Raw genomic sequence first — 18,069 nt, 5'->3', positions numbered from 1 at the left:
CCGTCCAGACACCTCCAGCTAGCCTCTCATTGGTTCTCGCTATTCCTGTTCATCTTCCGCAGAAATTGCAAACTGGGCCAAACAGGAGGTTAAAGGGACTGACTCTCCAAGTGGGGAGAGTGTTAGTAAAGCATCTGGAATGTTGCACCCGAGTACCAGGGGAGGAAAACTGAGACATATTTGAACACGTCTCCCGTTCACATGGTTGATCATACTTGGGTTCCACATGCATGTTTTAGCTGAAGGAAGAATACCTTAAACCTGGAGAGTTGAGACCCGTGTAATGGGTACCATGCAATATGACTTCAAAGGGTCTTCATTTGCTCACCGAACCTCTCCAATCCTATCACTGCTGCGTTTATGCCCCTGTACACATGCTTGATTCTCTTTCGGAGACATAGCAATCCATAGGTTTTAAGATACTTATTAGTCAAGTACATTCTTAGGCGTTTAATATGCGGTGTTGAATCCATTTCATTGAGCAAGGAGTAGCTCTTGTCTATTCCATATTTGACTTAAGAAACTTTATCTGTGCTCATTTCAATCTCTGGTTTTATGCAGCACCCCAACTCACCTTTACCCTTAAGCAAGCATAAGTTGGTTTTCTAAATTTGAGACCCTGTTCTGTTCTGTAATTCAGTTCCTGTGTAGCCAAGTTTACATTCCGTGTATTAGTGATATCTTATGATGTTTCTTTTTCTATGTGACTTACTTCAGTTAGAATCATCATACCTGAATCCACTCATTGTGCTGCTAAGGGCCTGATGACACAGATTTCATTGCTGAGTGATATTGCTTTGTAAGTAAATACCACAACTTCTTTATCCATTTTTCACTTTCTGCGATGTTGAACTTGTACTGTAAACGAGGTTCTTGTAAACAGAGCCGTTCCAAACTTTGGGGTGGCTGTGTCTTTTTGATTTTAATTTCCCTAAGCTATAGGACCATAAGTGGAAGTGCCCTAGGTTCTGTTGCTTTGTTTTTTAGATGTTTCAGGAAAAACCATACACTTCTCCCGAGTGTCTGTTGGCAATTTACATCCCGCCCATCAGCATAACAAGGCTCCCAGTTCTCCATGGCCTGTCCTGCCTTTCTGGATTTTACACTTTTTTCAGATGGCCCTTTTGACCGGGGGGAAGTGAGACTTCATTGTAGTGCAGATTTCCTTTGCAAGCTTGCTTGGTTGGCCAAAAAGGGCGTATGCGTTTTTTCCTGAATATATTCAGGAAAAAACGCATACGCCCTTTTTGGCCAAGTGCATCATTGTGGACGTTCTGCCTCTTTTCCTATGCTTTCAATGCAATTCCAGTCTACCTCCTGAAATCGGTTTCCTGCAATTCTGCCCCGCTTTCAAGTCCTCTTGGCAGCCTTACTTCAGTCTATTTTTGGACGATAGCTGTCATTTATAACTCTGCAGGTTTGTGAATTACAGTGCCCCTGAGCTCCTTTCTTCAACTCGCTTTCTTTTGAGCTGGCCGCAACACCGCAGGATGGCTTCAGGCCCTAATCTGGTTCCGGCCCGGCATGCTGAGCCTTTGGTTAATTCCTCTTCCTGGTGGGAAATGAGAGTTAAATTTGCCCGTCCAGACACCTCCAGCTAGCCTCTCATTGGTTCTCGCTATTCCTGTTCATCTTCCGCAGAAATTGCAAACTGGGCCAAACAGGAGGTTAAAGGGACTGACTCTCCAAGTGGGGAGAGTGTTAGTAAAGCGTCTGGAATGTTGCACCCGAGTACCAGGAGAGGAAAACTGAGACATATTTGAACACGTCTCCTGATCACATGGTTGATCATACTCTAGGTTCCACATGCATGCTTTAGCTGAAGGAAGAATACCTAAAACCTGGGTAGTTGAAACCCGTGGAATGGGTACCATGCAATATGACTTCAAAGGGTCTTGATTTGCTCACCGAACCTGTCCAATCCTATCACTGCTGCGTTTATGCCCCTGTACACATGCTTGATTCTCTTTTGGAGACATAGCAATCCATAGGTTTTACGATACTTACTAGTCAGGTACATTCTTAGGCGTTTAATATGCGGTGTTGAGTCCATTTCGTTGAGCAAGGAGTAGCTCTTGTCTATTCCATATTTGACTTAAGGAACTTTATCTGTGCTCATTTCAATCTCTGGTTTTATGCAGCACCCCAACTCACCTTTCCCCTTAAGCAAGCATAAGTTGGTTTTCTAAATTTGAGACCCTGTTCTGTTTTGGAATGCAGTTCCTGTGTAGCCAAGTTTACATTCCGTGTATTAGTGATATCTTATGATGTTTCTTTTTCTGTGTGACTTATTGCAGTTAGAATCATCGTACCTGAATCCACTCATTATGCTGCTATGGGCCTGATGACATAGATTTCATTGCTGAGTGATACTGCATTGTACGTAAGTACCACAAGTTCTTTATCCATTTTTCACTTTCTGTGATATTGAACTTGTACGGTAAACGAGGTTCTTGTAAACGGAGGCGTCCCAAACTTTGGGGTGGCTGTGTCTTTTTGATTTTAATTTCCCTAAGCTATAGGACCATAAGTGGAAGTGCCCTAGGCTCTGTTGCTTTGTTTTTTAGATGTTTCAGGAAACACCATACACTTCTCCCGAGTGGTTGTTGGCAATCTAAATCCCGCCCATCAGCATAACAAGGCTCCCAGTTCTCCATGGCCTGTCCTGCCTTTCTGGATTTTACACTTTTTTCAGATGGCCCTTTTGACCGGGGGGAAGTGAGACTTCATTGTAGTGCAGATTTCCTTTGCAAGCTTGCTTGGTTGGCCAAAAAGGGCGTATGCGTTTTTTCCTGAATATATTCAGGAAAATACGCATACGCCCTTTTTGGCCAAGTGCATCATTGTGGACATTCTGCCTCTTTTCCTATGCTTTCAATGCAATTCCAGTCTACCTCCTGAAATCGGTTTCCTGCAATTCTGCCCCGCTTTCAAGTCCTCTTGGCAGCCTTACTTCAGTCTATTTTTGACGATAGCTGTCATTTATAACTCTGCAGGTTTGTGAATTACAGTGCCCCTGAGCTCCTTTCTTCAACTCGCTTTCTTGTGACCTGGCCGCAACACCGCAGGATGGCTTCAGGCCCTAATCTGGTTCCCTCACGGCACGCTGAGCCTTTGGTTATTTCCTCTTCCTGGTGGGAAATGAGAGTTAAATTTGCCCGTCCAGACACCTCCAGCTAGTCTCTCATTGGTTCTCGCTATTCCTGTTCATCTTCCGCAGAAATTGCAAACTGGGCCAAACAGGAGGTTAAAGGCGCTGACTCTCCAAGTGGGGAGAGTGTTAGTAAAGCGTCTGGAATGTTGCACCCGAGTACCAGGGGAGGAAAACTGAGACATATTTGAACACGTCTCCCGTTCACATGGTTGATCATACTTGGGTTCCACATGCATGTTTTAGCTGAAGGAAGAATACCTTAAACCTGGAGAGTTAAGACCCGTGTAATTGGTACCATGCAATATGACTTCAAAGGGTCTTCATTTGCTCACCGAACCTCTCCAATCCTATCACTGCTGCGTTTATACCCCTGTACACATGCTTGATTCTCTTTTGGAGACATAGCAATCCATAGGTTTTAAGATACTTACTAGTCAGGTACATTCTTAGGCGTTTAATATGCGGTGTTGAGTCCATTTCGTTGAGCAAGGAGTGGCTCTTGTCTATTCCATATTTGGCTTAAGGAACTTTATCTGTGCTCATTTCAATCTCTGGTTTTATGCAGCACCCCAACTCACCTTTCCCCTTAAGCAAGCATAAGTTGGTTTTCTAAATTTGAGACCCTGTTCTGTTTTGGAATGCAGTTCCTGTGTAGCCAAGTTTACATTCCGTGTATTAGTGATATCTTATGATGTTTCTTTTTCTGTGTGACTTATTTCAGTTAGAATCATCGTACCTGAATCCACTCATTATGCTGCTACGGGCCTGATGACATAGATTTCATTGCTGAGTGATACTGCATTTTACGTAAGTACCACAAGTTCTTTATCCATTTTTCACTTTCTGTGATATTGAACTTGTACGGTAAACGAGGTTCTTGTAAACGGAGGCGTCCCAAACTTTGGGGTGGCTGTGTCTTTTTGATTTTAATTTCCCTAAGCTATAGGACCATAAGTGGAAGTGCCCTAGGCTCTGTTGCTTTGTTTTTTAGATGTTTCAGGAAACACCATACACTTCTCCCGTGTGGTTGTTGGCAATTTACATCCCGCCCATCAGCATAACAAGGCTCCCAGTTCTCCATGGCCTGTCCTGCCTTTCTGGATTTTACACTTTTTTCAGATGGCCCTTTTGACCGGGGGGAAGTGAGACTTCATTGTAGTGCAGATTTCCTTTGCAAGCTTGCTTGGTTGGCCAAAAAGGGCGTATGCGTTTTTTCCTGAATATATTCAGGAAAAAACGCATACGCCCTTTTTGGCCAAGTGCATCATTGTGGACGTTCTGTCTCTTTTCCTATGCTTTCAATGCAATTCCAGTCTACCTCCTGAAATCGGTTTCCTGCAATTCTGCCCCGCTTTCAAGTCCTCTTGGCAGCCTTACTTCAGTCTATTTTTGACGATAGCTGTCATTTATAACTCTGCAGGTTTGTGAATTACAGTGCCCCTGAGCTCCTTTCTTCAACTCGCTTTCTTGTGACCTGGCCGCAACACCACAGGATGGCTTCAGGCCCTAATCTGGTTCCGGCACGGCACGCTGAGCCTTTGGTTATTTCCTCTTCCTGGTGGGAAATGAGAGTTAAATTTGCCCGTCCAGACACCTCCAGCTAGTCTCTCATTGGTTCTCGCTATTCCTGTTCATCTTCCGCAGAAATTGCAAACTGGGCCAAACAGGAGGTTAAAGGCGCTGACTCTCCAAGTCGGGAGAGTGTTAGTAAAGCGTCTGGAATGTTGCACCCGACTACCAGGGGAGGAAAACTGAGACATATTTGAACACGTCTCCCGTTCACATGGTTGATCATACTTGGGTTCCACATGCATGTTTTAGCTGAAGGAAGAATACCTTAAACCTGGAGAGTTGAGACCCGTGGAATGGGTACCATGCAATATGACTTCAAAGGGTCTTCATTTGCTCACCGAACCTCTCCAATCCTATCACTGCTGCGTTTATACCCCTGTACACATGCTTGATTCTCTTTTGGGACATAGCAATCCATAGGTTTTAAGATACTTACTAGTCAGGTACATTCTTAGGCGTTTAATATGCGGTGTTGAGTCCATTTCGTTGAGCAAGGAGTAGCTCTTGTCTCTTCCATATTTGACTTAAGGAACTTTATCTGTGCTCATTTCAATCTCTGGTTTTATACAGCACCCCAACTCACCTTTACCCTTAAGCAAGCATAAGTTGGTTTTCTAAATTTGAGACCCTGTTCTGTTCTGTAATTCAGTTCCTGTGTAGCCAAGTTTACATTCCGTGTATTACTGATATCTTATGATGTTTCTTTTTCTATGTGACTTATTTCAGTTAGAATCATCATACCTGAATCCACTCATTGTGATGCTAAGGGCCTGATGACATAGATTTCATTGCTGAGTGATATTGCTTTGTAAGTAAATACCACAACTTCTTTATCCATTTTTCACTTTCTGCGATGTTGAACTTGTACTGTAAACGAGGTTCTTGTAAACAGAGGCGTCCCAAACTTTGGGGTGGCTGTGTCTTTTTGATTTTAATTTCCCTAAGCTATAGGACCATAAGTGGAAGTGCCCTAGGCTCTGTTGCTTTGTTTTTTAGATGTTTCAGGAAACACCATACACTTCTCCCGAGTGTCTGTTGGCAATTTACATCCCGCCCATCAGCATAACAAGGCTCCCAGTTCTCCATGGCCTGTCCTGCCTTTCTGGATTTTACACTTTTTTCAGATGGCCCTTTTGACCGGGGGGAAGTGAGACTTCATTGTAGTGCAGATTTCCTTTGCAAGCTTGCTTGGTTGGCCAAAAAGGGCGTATGCGTTTTTTCCTGAATATATTCAGGAAAAAACGCATACGCCCTTTTTGGCCAAGTGCATCATTGTGGACGTTCTGCCTCTTTTCCTATGCTTTCAATGCAATTCCAGTCTACCTCCTGAAATCGGTTTCCTGCAATTCTGCCCCGCTTTCAAGTCCTCTTGGCAGCCTTACTTCAGTCTATTTTTGGACGATAGCTGTCATTTATAACTCTGCAGTTTGTGAATTACAGTGCCCCTGAGCTCCTTTCTTCAACTCGCTTTCTTGTGACCTGGCCGCAACACCGCAGGATGGCTTCAGGCCCTAATCTGGTTCCGGCCCGGCATGCTGAGCCTTTGGTTAATTCCTCTTCCTGGTGGGAAATGAGAGTTAAATTTGCCCGTCCAGACACCTCCAGCTAGCCTCTCATTGGTTCTCGCTATTCCTGTTCATCTTCCACAGAAATTGCAAACTGGGCCAAACAGGAGGTTAAAGGGACTGACTCTCCAAGTGGGGAGAGTGTTAGTAAAGCGTCTGGAATGTTGCACCCGAGTACCAGGGGAGGAAAACTGAGACATATTTGAACACATCTCCCAATCACATGGTTGATCATACTCTAGGTTCCACATGCATGTTTTAGCTGAAGGAAGAATACCTTAAACCTGGGTAGTTGAAACCCGTGGAATGGGTACCATGATATGACTTCAAAGGGTCTTCATTTGCTCACCGAACCTCTACAATCCTATCATTGCTGCGTTTATGCCCCTGTACACATGCTTGATTCTCTTTCGGAGACATAGCAATCCATAGGTTTTAAGATACTTACTAGTCAGGTACATTCTTAGGCATTTAATATGGGGTGTTGAGTCCATTTCGTTGAGCAAGGAGTAGCTCTTGTCTATTCCATATTTGGCTTAAGGAACTTTATCTGTGCTCATTTCAATCTCTGGTTTTATGCAGCACCCCAACTCACCTTTCCCCTTAAGCAAGCATAAGTTGGTTTTCTAAATTTGAGACCCTGTTCTGTTCTGTAATTCAGTTCCTGTGTAGCCAAGTTTCCATTCCGTGTATTACTGATATCTTATGATGTTTCTTTTTCTGTGTGACTTATTTCAGTTAGAATCATCATACCTGAATCCACTCATTGTGCTGCTAAGGGCCTGATGACATAGATTTCATTGCTGAGTGATATTGCTTTGTAAGTGAATACCACAACTTCTTTATCCATTTTTCACTTTCTGCGATGTTGAACTTGTACTGTAAATGAGGTTCTTGTAAACAGAGCCGTTCCAAACTTTGGGGTGGCTGTGTCTTTTTGATTTTAATTTCCCTAAGCTATAGGACCATAAGTGGAAGTGCCCTAGGTTCTGTTGCTTTGTTTTTTAGATGTTTCAGGAAACACCATACACTTCTCCCGAGTGGTTGTTGGCAATTTACATCCCGCCCATCAGCATAACAAGGCTCCCAGTTCTCCATGGCCTGTCCTGCCTTTCTGGATTTTACACTTTTTTCAGATGGCCCTTTTGACCGGGGGGAAGTGAGACTTCATTGTAGTGCAGATTTCCTTTGCAAGCTTGCTTGGTTGGCCAAAAAGGGCGTATGCGTTTTTTCCTGAATATATTCAGGAAAAAACGCATACGCCCTTTTTGGCCAAGTGCATCATTGTGGACGTTCTGCCTCTTTTCCTATGCTTTCAATGCAATTCCAGTCTACCTCCTGAAATCGGTTTCCTGCAATTCTGCCCCGCTTTCAAGTCCTCTTGGCAGCCTTACTTCAGTCTATTTTTGGACGATAGCTGTCATTTATAACTCTGCAGGTTTGTGAATTACAGTGCCCCTGAGCTCCTTTCTTCAACTCGCTTTCTTGTGACCTGGCCGCAACACCGCAGGATGGCTTCAGGCCCTAATCTGGTTCCGGCCCGGCATGCTGAGCCTTTGGTTAATTCCTCTTCCTGGTGGGAAATGAGAGATAAATTTGCCCGACCAGACACCTCCAGCTATCCTCTCATTGGTTCTCGCTATTCCTGTTCATCTTCCGCAGAAATTGCAAACTGGGCCAAACAGGAGGTTAAAGGGACTGACTCTCCAAGTGGGGAGAGTGTTAGTAAAGCGTCTGGAATGTTGCACCCGAGTACCAGGGGAGGAAAACTGAGACATATTTGAACACGTCTCCCGATCACATGGTTGATCATACCTTAGGTTCCACATGCATGTTTTAGCTGAAGGAAGAATACCTTAAACCTGGGTAGTTGAAACCCGTGGAATGGGTACCATGCAATATGACTTCAAGGGTCTTCATTTGCTCACCGAACCTCTCCAATCCTATCACTGCTGCGTTTATGCCCCTGTACACATGCTTGATTCTCTTTTGGAGACATAGCAATCCATAGGTTTTAAGATACTTACTAGTCAGGTACATTCTTAGGCGTTTAATATGGGGTGCTGAGTCCATTTCGTTGAGCAAGGAGTAGCTCTTGTCTATTCCATATTTGGCTTAAGGAACTTTATTTGTGCTCATTTCAATCTCTGGTTTTATGCAGCACCCCAACTCACCTTTACCCTTAAGCAAGAATAAGTTGGTTTTCTAAATTTGAGACCCTGTTCTGTTCTGTAATTCAGTTCCTGTGTAGCCAAGTTTACATTCCGTGTATTACTGATATCTTATGATGTTTCTTTTTCTGTGTGACTTATTTCAGTTAGAATCATCATACCTGAATCCACTCATTGTGCTGCTAAGGTCCTGATGACACAGATTTCATTGCTGAGTTATATTGCTTTGTAAGTAAATACCACAATTTCTTTATCCATTTTTCACTTTCTGCGATGTTGAACTTGTACTGTAAACGAGGTTCTTGTAAACAGAGCCATTCCAAACTTTGGGGTGGCTGTGTCTTTTTGATTTTAATTTCCCTAAGCTATAGGACCATAAGTGGAAGTGCCCTAGGTTCTGTTGCTTTGTTTTTTAGATGTTTCAGGAAACACCATACACTTCTCCCGAGTGGTTGTTGGCAATTTACATCCCGCCCATCAGCATAACAAGGCTCCCAGTTCTCCATGGCCTGTCCTGCCTTTCTGGATTTTACACTTTTTTCAGATGGCCCTTTTGACCGGGGGGAAGTGAGACTTCATTGTAGTGCAGATTTCCTTTGCAAGCTTGCTTGGTTGGCCAAAAAGGGCGTATGCGTTTTTTCCTGAATATATTCAGGAAAAAACGCATACGCCCTTTTTGGCCAAGTGCATCATTGTGGACGTTCTGCCTCTTTTCCTATGCTTTCAATGCAATTCCAGTCTACCTCCTGAAATCGGTTTCCTGCAATTCTGCCCCGCTTTCAAGTCCTCTTGGCAGCCTTACTTCAGTCTATTTTTGGACGATAGCTGTCATTTATAACTCTGCAGGTTTGTGAATTACAGTGCCCCTGAGCTCCTTTCTTCAACTCGCTTTCTTTTGAGCTGGCCGCAACACCGCAGGATGGCTTCAGGCCCTAATCTGGTTCCGGTACGGCACGCTGAGCCTTTGGTTATTTCCTCTTCCTGGTGGGAAATGAGAGTTAAATTTGCCCGTCCAGACACCTCCAGCTAGTCTCTCATTGGTTCTCGCTATTCCTGTTCATCTTCCGCAGAAATTGCAAAGTGGGCCAAACAGGAGGTTAAAGGCGCTGACTCTCCAAGTGGGGAGAGTGTTAGTAAAGCGTCTGGAATGTTGCACCCGAGTACCAGGGGAGGAAAACTGAGACATATTTGAACACGTCTCCCGTTCACATGGTTGATCGTACTTGGGTTCCACATGCATGTTTTAGCTGAAGGAAGAATACCTTAAACCTGGAGAGTTGAGACCCGTGTAATGGGTACCATGCAATATGACTTCAAAGGGTCTTCATTTGCTCACCGAACCTCTCCAATCCTATCACTGCTGCGTTTATGCCCCTGTACACATGCTTGATTCTCTTTTGGAGACATAGCAATCCATAGGTTTTACGATACTTACTAGTCAGGTACATTCTTAGGCGTTTAATATGCGGTGTTGAGTCCATTTCGTTGAGCAAGGAGTAGCTCTTGTCTATTCCATATTTGACTTAAGGAACTTTATCTGTGCTCATTTCAATCTCTGGTTTTATGCAGCACCCCAACTCACCTTTACCCTTAAGCAAGCATAAGTTGGTATTCTAAATTTGAGACCCTGTTCTGTTCTGTAATTCAGTTCCTGTGTAGCCAAGTTTCCATTCCGTGTATTACTGATATCTTATGATGTTTCTTTTTCTGTGTGACTTATTTCAGTTAGAATCATCATACCTGAATCCACTCATTGTGCTGCTAAGGGCCTGATGACACAGATTTCATTGCTGAGTGATATTGCTTTGTAAGTAAATACCACAACTTCTTTATCCATTTTTCACTTTCTGCGATGTTGAACTTGTACTGTAAACGAGGTTCTTGTAAACAGAGCCGTTCCAAACTTTGGGGTGGCTGTGTCTTTTTGATTTTAATTTCCCTAAGCTATAGGACCATAAGTGGAAGTGCCCTAGGTTCTGTTGCTTTGTTTTTTAGATGTTTCAGGAAACACCATACACTTCTCCCGAGTGGTTGTTGGCAATTTACATCCCGCCCATCAGCATAACAAGGCTCCCAGTTCTCCATGGCCTGTCCTGCCTTTCTGGATTTTACACTTTTTTCAGATGGCCCTTTTGACCGGGGGGAAGTGAGACTTCATTGTAGTGCAGATTTCCTTTGCAAGCTTGCTTGGTTGGCCAAAAAGGGCGTATGCGTTTTTTCCTGAATATATTCAGGAAAAAACGCATACGCCCTTTTTGGCCAAGTGCATCATTGTGGACGTTCTGCCTCTTTTCCTATGCTTTCAATGCAATTCCAGTCTACCTCCTGAAATCGGTTTCCTGCAATTCTGCCCCGCTTTCAAGTCCTCTTGGCAGCCTTACTTCAGTCTATTTTTGGACGATAGCTGTCATTTATAACTCTGCAGGTTTGTGAATTACAGTGCCCCTGAGCTCCTTTCTTCAACTCGCTTTCTTTTGAGCTGGCCGCAACACCGCAGGATGGCTTCAGGCCCTAATCTGGTTCCGGCACGGCACGCTGAGCCTTTGGTTATTTCCTCTTCCTGGTGGGAAATGAGAGTTAAATTTGCCCGTCCAGACACCTCCAGCTAGCCTCTCATTGGTTCTCGCTATTCCTGTTCATCTTCCGCAGAAATTGCAAAGTTGGCCAAACAGGAGGTTAAAGGCGCTGACTCTCCAAGTGGGGAGAGTGTTAGTAAAGCGTCTGGAATGTTGCACCCGAGTACCAGGGGAGGAAAACTGAGACATATTTGAACACGTCTCCCGTTCACATGGTTGATCGTACTTGGGTTCCACATGCATGTTTTAGCTGAAGGAAGAATACCTTAAACCTGGAGAGTGGAGACCCGTGTAATGGGTACCATGCAATATGACTTCAAAGGGTCTTCATTTGCTCACCGAACCTCTCCAATCCTATCACTGCTGCGTTTATGCCCCTGTACACATGCTTGATTCTCTTTTGGAGACATAGCAATCCATAGGTTTTACGATACTTACTAGTCAGGTACATTCTTAGGCGTTTAATATGCGGTGTTGAGTCCATTTTGTTGAGCAAGGAGTAGCTCTTGTCTATTCCATATTTGACTTAAGGAACTTTATCTGTGCTCATTTCAATCTCTGGTTTTATGCAGCACCCCAACTCACCTTTACCCTTAAGCAAGCATAAGTTGGTATTCTAAATTTGAGACCCTGTTCTGTTCTGTAATTCAGTTCCTGTGTAGCCAAGTTTACATTCCGTGTATTACTGATATCTTATGATGTTTCTTTTTCTGTGTGACTTATTTCAGTTAGAATCATCATACCTGAATCCACTCATTGTGCTGCTAAGGGCCTGATGACATAGATTTCATTGCTGAGTGATATTGCTTTGTAAGTAAATACCACAACTTCTTTATCCATTTTTCACTTTCTGCGATGTTGAACTTGTACTGTAAACGAGGTTCTTGTAAACAGAGCCGTTCCAAACTTTGGGGTGGCTGTGTCTTTTTGATTTTAATTTCCCTAAGCTATAGGACCATAAGTGGAAGTGCCCTAGGTTCTGTTGCTTTGTTTTTTAGATGTTTCAGGAAACACCATACACTTTTCCCGAGTGGTTGTTGGCAATTTACATCCCACCCATCAGCATAACAAGGCTCCCAGTTCTCCATGGCCTGTCCTGCCTTTCTGGATTTTACACTGTTTTCAGATGGCCCTTTTGACCGGGGGGAAGTGAGACTTCATTGTAGTGCAGATTTCCTTTGCAAGCTTGCTTGGTTGGCCAAAAAGGGCGTATGCGTTTTTTCCTGAATATATTCAGGAAAAAACGCATACGCCCTTTTTGGCCAAGTGCATCATTGTGGACGTTCTGCCTCTTTTCCTATGCTTTCAATGCAATTCCAGTCTACCTCCTGAAATCGGTTTCCTGCAATTCTGCCCCGCTTTCAAGTCCTCTTGGCAGCCTTACTTCAGTCTATTTTTGGATGATAGCTGTCATTTATAACTCTGCAGGTTTGTGAATTACAGTGCCCCTGAGCTCCTTTCTTCAACTCGCTTTCTTGTGACCTGGCCGCAACACCGCAGGATGGCTTCAGGCCCTAATCTGGTTCCGGCACGGCACGCTGAGCCTTTGGTTATTTCCTCTTCCTGGTGGGAAATGAGAGTTAAATTTGCCCGTCCAGACACCTCCAGCTAGCCTCTCATTGGTTCTCGCTATTCCTGTTCATCTTCCGCAGAAATTGCAAACTGGGCCAAACAGGAGGTTAAAGCACTGACTCTCCAAGTGGGGAGAGTGTTAGTAAAGCGTCTGGAATGTTGCACCCGAGTACCAGGGGAGGAAAACTGAGACATATTTGAACACGTCTCCCGATCACATGGTTGATCATACTCTAGGTTCCACATGCATGTTTTAGCTGAAGGAAGAATACCTTAAACCTGGGTAGTTGAAACCCGTGGAATGGGTACCATGCAATATGACTTCAAAGGGTCTTCATTTGCTCACCGAACCTCTCCAATCTTATCACTGCTGCGTTTATGCCCCTGTACACATGCTTGATTCTCTTTTGGAGACATAGCTATCCATAGGTTTTAAGATACTTACAAGTCAGGTACATTCTTAGGCGTTTAATATGCGGTGTTGAGTCCATTTCGTTGAGCAAGGAGTAGCTCTAGTCTATTCCATATTTGGCTTAAGGAACTTTATCTGTGCTCATTTCAATCTCTGGTTTTATGCAGCACCCCAACTCACCTTTACCCTTAAGCAAGCATAAGTTGTTTTTCTAAATTTGAGACCCTGTTCTGTTCTGTAATTCAGTTCCTGTGTAGCCAAGTTTCCATTCCGTGTATTACTGATATCTTATGATGTTTCTTTTTCTGTGTGACTTATTTCAGTTAGAATCATCATACCTGAATCCACTCATTGTGCTGCTAAGGGCCTGATGACATAGATTTCATTGCTGAGTGATATTGCTTTGTAAGTGAATACCACAACTTCTTTATCCATTTTTCACTTTCTGCGATGTTGAACTTGTACTGTAAACGAGGTTCTTGTAAACAGAGCCGTTCCAAACTTTGGGGTGGCTGTGTCTTTTTGATTTTAATTTCCCTAAGCTATAGGACCATAAGTGGAAGTGCCCTAGGTTCTGTTGCTTTGTTTTTTAGATGTTTCAGGAAACACCATACACTTCTCCCGAGTGGTTGTTGGCAATTTACATCCCACCCATCAGCATAACAAGGCTCCCAGTTCTCCATGGCCTGTCCTGCCTTTCTGGATTTTACACTGTTTTCAGATGGCCCTTTTGACCGGGGGGAAGTGAGACTTCATTGTAGTGCAGATTTCCTTTGCAAGCTTGCTTGGTTGGCCAAAAAGGGCGTATGCGTTTTTTCCTGAATATTTCAGGAAAAAACGCATACGCCCTTTTTGGCCAAGTGCATCATTGTGGACGTTCTGCCTCTTTTCCTATGCTTTCAATGCAATTCCAGTCTACCTCCTGAAATCGGTTTCCTGCAATTCTGCCCCGCTTTCAAGTCCTCTTGGCAGCCTTACTTCAGTCTATTTTTGGACGATAGCTGTCATTTATAACTCTGCAGGTTTGTGAATTACAGTGCCCCTGAGCTCCTTTCTTCAACTCGCTTTCTTGTGACCTGGCCGCAACACCGCAGGATGGCTTCAGGCCCTAATCTGGTTCCGGTACGGCACGCTGAGCCTTTGGTTATTTCCTCTTCCTGGTGGGAAATGAGAGTTAAATTTGCCCGTCCAGACACCTCCAGCTAGTCTCTCATTGGTTCTCGCTATTTCTGTTCATCTTCCGCAGAAATTGCAAACTGGGCCAAACAGGAGGTTAAAGGCGCTGACTCTCCAAGTGGGGAGAGTGTTAGTAAAGCGTCTGGAATGTTGCACCCGAGTACCAGGGGAGGAAAACTGAGACATATTTGAACACGTCTCCCGTTCACATGGTTGATCATACTTGGGTTCCACATGCATGTTTTAGCTGAAGGCAGAATACCTTAAACCTGGAGAGTTGAGACCCGTGGAATGGGTACCATGCAATATGACTTCAAAGGGTCTTCATTTGCTCACCGAACCTATCCAATCCTATCACTGCTGCGTTTATGCCCCTGTACACATGCTTGATTCTCTTTCGGAGACATAGCAATCCATAGGTTTTAAGATACTTACTAGTCAGGTACATTCTTAGGCGTTTAATATGCGGTGTTGAGTCCATTTCGTTGAGCAAGGAGTAGCTCTTGTCTATTCCATATTTGACTTAAGGAACTTTATCTGTGCTCATTTCAATCTCTGGTTTATGCAGCACCCCAACTCACCTTTACCCTTAAGCAAGCATATGTTGGTATTCTAAATTTGAGACCCTGTTCTGTTCTGTAATTCAGTTCCTGTGTAGCCAAGTTTACATTCCGTGTATTACTGATATCTTATGATGTTTCTTTTTCTGTGTGACTTATTTCAGTTAGAATCATCATACCTGAATCCACTCATTGTGCTGCTAAGGGCCTGATGACATAGATTTCATTGCTGAGTGATATTGCTTTGTAAGTGAATACCACAACTTCTTTACCCATTTTTCACTTTCTGCGATGTTGAACTTGTACTGTAAACGAGGTTCTTGTAAACAGAGCCGTTCCAAACTTTGGGGTGGCTGTGTCTTTTTGATTTTAATTTCCCTAAGCTATAGGACCATAAGTGGAAGTGCCCTAGGTTCTGTTGCTTTGTTTTTTAGATGTTTCAGGAAACACCATACACTTCTCCCGAGTGGTTGTTGGCAATTTACATCCCGCCCATCAGCATAACAAGGCTCCCAGTTCTCCATGGCCTGTCCTGCCTTTCTGGATTTTACACTGTTTTCAGATGGCCCTTTTGACCGGGGGGAAGTGAGACTTCATTGTAGTGCAGATTTCCTTTGCAAGCTTGCTTGGTTGGCCAAAAAGGGCGTATGCGTTTTTTCCTGAATATATTCAGGAAAAAACGCATACGCCCTTTTTGGCCAAGTGCATCATTGTGGACGTTCTGCCTCTTTTCCTATGCTTTCAATGCAATTCCAGTCTACCTCCTGAAATCGATTTCCTGCAATTCTGCCCCGCTTTCAAGTCCTCTTGGCAGCCTTACTTCAGTCTATTTTTGGATGATAGCTGTTATTTATAACTCTGCAGGTTTGAGAATTACAGTGCCCCTGAGCTCCTTTCTTCAACTTGCTTTCTTGTGACCTGGCCGCAACACCGCAGGATGGCTTCAGGCCCTAATCTGGTTCCGGCACGGCACGCTGAGCCTTTGGTTATTTCCTCTTCCTGGTGGGAAATGAGAGTTAAATTTGCCCGTCCAGACACCTCCAGATAGTCTCTCATTGGTTCTCGCTATTCCTGTTCATCTTCCGCAGAAATTGCAAACTGGGCCAAACAGGAGGTTAAAGGCGCTGACTCTCCAAGTGGGGAGAGTGTTAGTAAAGCGTCTGGAATGTTGCACCCGAGTACCAGGGGAGGAAAACTGAGACATATTTGAACACGTTTCCCGTTCACATGGTTGATCATACTTGGGTTCCACATGCATGTTTTAGCTGAAGGAAGAATACCTTAAACCTGGAGAGTTGAGACCCGTGGAATGGGTACCATGCAATATGATATCAAAGGGTCTTCATTTGCTCACCGAACCTCTCCAATCCTATCACTGCTGCGTTTATGCCCCTGTACACATGCTTGATTCTCTTTCGGAGACATAGCAATCCATAGGTTTTAAGATACTGACTAGTCAGGCACATTCTTAGGCGTTTAATATGCGGTGTTGAGTCCATTTCGTTGAGCAAGGAGTAGCTCTTGTCTATTCCATATTTGACTTAAGGAACTTTATCTGTGCTCATTTCAATCTCTGGTTTTATGCAGCACCCCAACTCACCTTTACCCTTAAGCAAGCATAGTTGGTTTTCTAAATTTGAGACCCTGTTCTGTTCTGTAATTCAGTTCCTGTGTAGCCAAGTTTACATTCCGTGTATTACTGATATCTTATGATGTTTCTTTTTCTGTGTGACTTACTTCAGTTAGAATCATCATACCTGAATCCACTCATTGTGCTGCTAAGGGCCTGATGACACAGATTTCATTGCTGAGTGATATTGCTTTGTAAGTAAATACCACAACTTCTTTATCCATTTTTCACTTTCTGCGATGTTGAACTTGTACTGTAAACGAGGTTCTTGTAAACAGAGCCGTTCCAAACTTTGGGGTGGCTGTGTCTTTTTGATTTTAATTTCCCTAAGCTATAGGACCATAAGTGGAAGTGCCCTAGGTTCTGTTGCTTTGTTTTTTAGATGTTTCAGGAAACACCATACACTTCTCCCGAGTGGTTGTTGGCAATTTACATCCCACCCATCAGCATAACAAGGCTCCCAGTTCTCCATGGCCTGTCCTGCCTTTCTGGATTTTACACTTTTTTCAGATGGCCCTTTTGACCGGGGGGAAGTGAGACTTCATTGTAGTGCAGATTTCCTTTGCAAGCTTGCTTGGTTGGCCAAAAAGGGCGTATGCGATTTTTATTCCTATTCATCTTCCGCAGAAATTGCAAACTGGGCCAAACAGTAGGTTAAAGGCACTGACTCTCCAAGTGAGGAGAGTGTTAGTAAAGCGTCTGGAATGTTGCACCCGAGTACCAGGGGAGGTAAACTGAGACATATTTGAACACGTCTCCCGTTCACATGGTTGATCATACTTGGGTTCCACATGCATGTTTTAGCTGAAGGAAGAATACCTTAAACCTGGAGAGTTGAGACCCGTGGAATGGGTACCATGCAATATGACTTCAAAGGGTCTTCATTTGCTCACCGAACCTCTCCAATCCTATCACTGCTGCGTTTATGCCCCTGTACACATGCTTGATTCTCTTTCGGAGACATAGCAATCCATAGGTTTTACGATACTTACTAGTCAGGTACATTCTTAGGCGTTTAATATGCGGTGTTGAGTCCATTTCGTTGAGCAAGGAGTGGCTCTTGTCTATTCCATATTTTACTTAAGGAACTTTATCTGTGCTCATTTCAATCTCTGGATTTATGCAGCACCCCAACTCACCTTTCCCCTTAAGCAAGCATAAGTTGGTTTTCTAAATTTGAGACCCTGTTCTGTTCTGTAATTCAGTTCCTGTGTAGCCAAGTTTACATTCCGTGTATTACTGATATCTTATGATGTTTCTTTTTCTGTGTGACTTATTTCAGTTAGAATCATCATACCTGAATCCACTCATTGTGATGCTAAGGGCCTGATGACATAGATTTCATTGCTGAGTGATATTGCTTTGTAAGTAAATACCACAACTTCTTTATCCATTTTTCACTTTCTGCGATGTTGAACTTGTACTGTAAACGAGGTTCTTGTAAACAGAGCCGTCCCAAACTTTGGGGTGGCTGTGTCTTTTTGATTTTAATTTCCCTAAGCTATAAGACCATAAGTGGCAGTGCCCTAGGCTCTGTTGCTTTGTTTTTTAGATGTTTCAGGAAACACCATACACTTCTCCCGAGTGTCTGTTGGCAATTCACATCCCGCCCATCAGCATAACAAGGCTCCCAGTTCTCCATGGCCTGTCCTGCCTTTCTGGATTTTACACTTTTTTCAGA

General features: G+C 43.7%; 1 long non-coding RNA gene across 6 annotated transcripts in view; it reads left to right on the top strand.

Annotated features, from left to right (window-relative positions):
- Positions 1–18,069, top strand: part of LOC307187927 — a 3,519,425-nt gene that overhangs the window by 188,882 nt on the left and 3,312,474 nt on the right. Inside the window, exon 3 of one of the 6 annotated variants that reach the window (XR_013828746.1) lies at positions 3,880–3,961. The exons of the other annotated variants lie outside the window; for them this stretch is intronic. This is a non-coding gene — a long non-coding RNA (uncharacterized lncRNA). The remainder of the gene's footprint in view (positions 1–3,879; positions 3,962–18,069) is intronic. 6 annotated transcript variants of the gene reach the window in all.

This window comes from Stenella coeruleoalba, assembly GCF_951394435.1.
Source record: "Stenella coeruleoalba genome assembly, chromosome: 6".
Classification (NCBI taxonomy): Eukaryota; Metazoa; Chordata; class Mammalia; order Artiodactyla; family Delphinidae; genus Stenella; species Stenella coeruleoalba.
The sequence above is the reverse complement of the archived record's forward strand: the minus strand, read 5'-3'. Positions and strand labels throughout refer to the sequence as shown.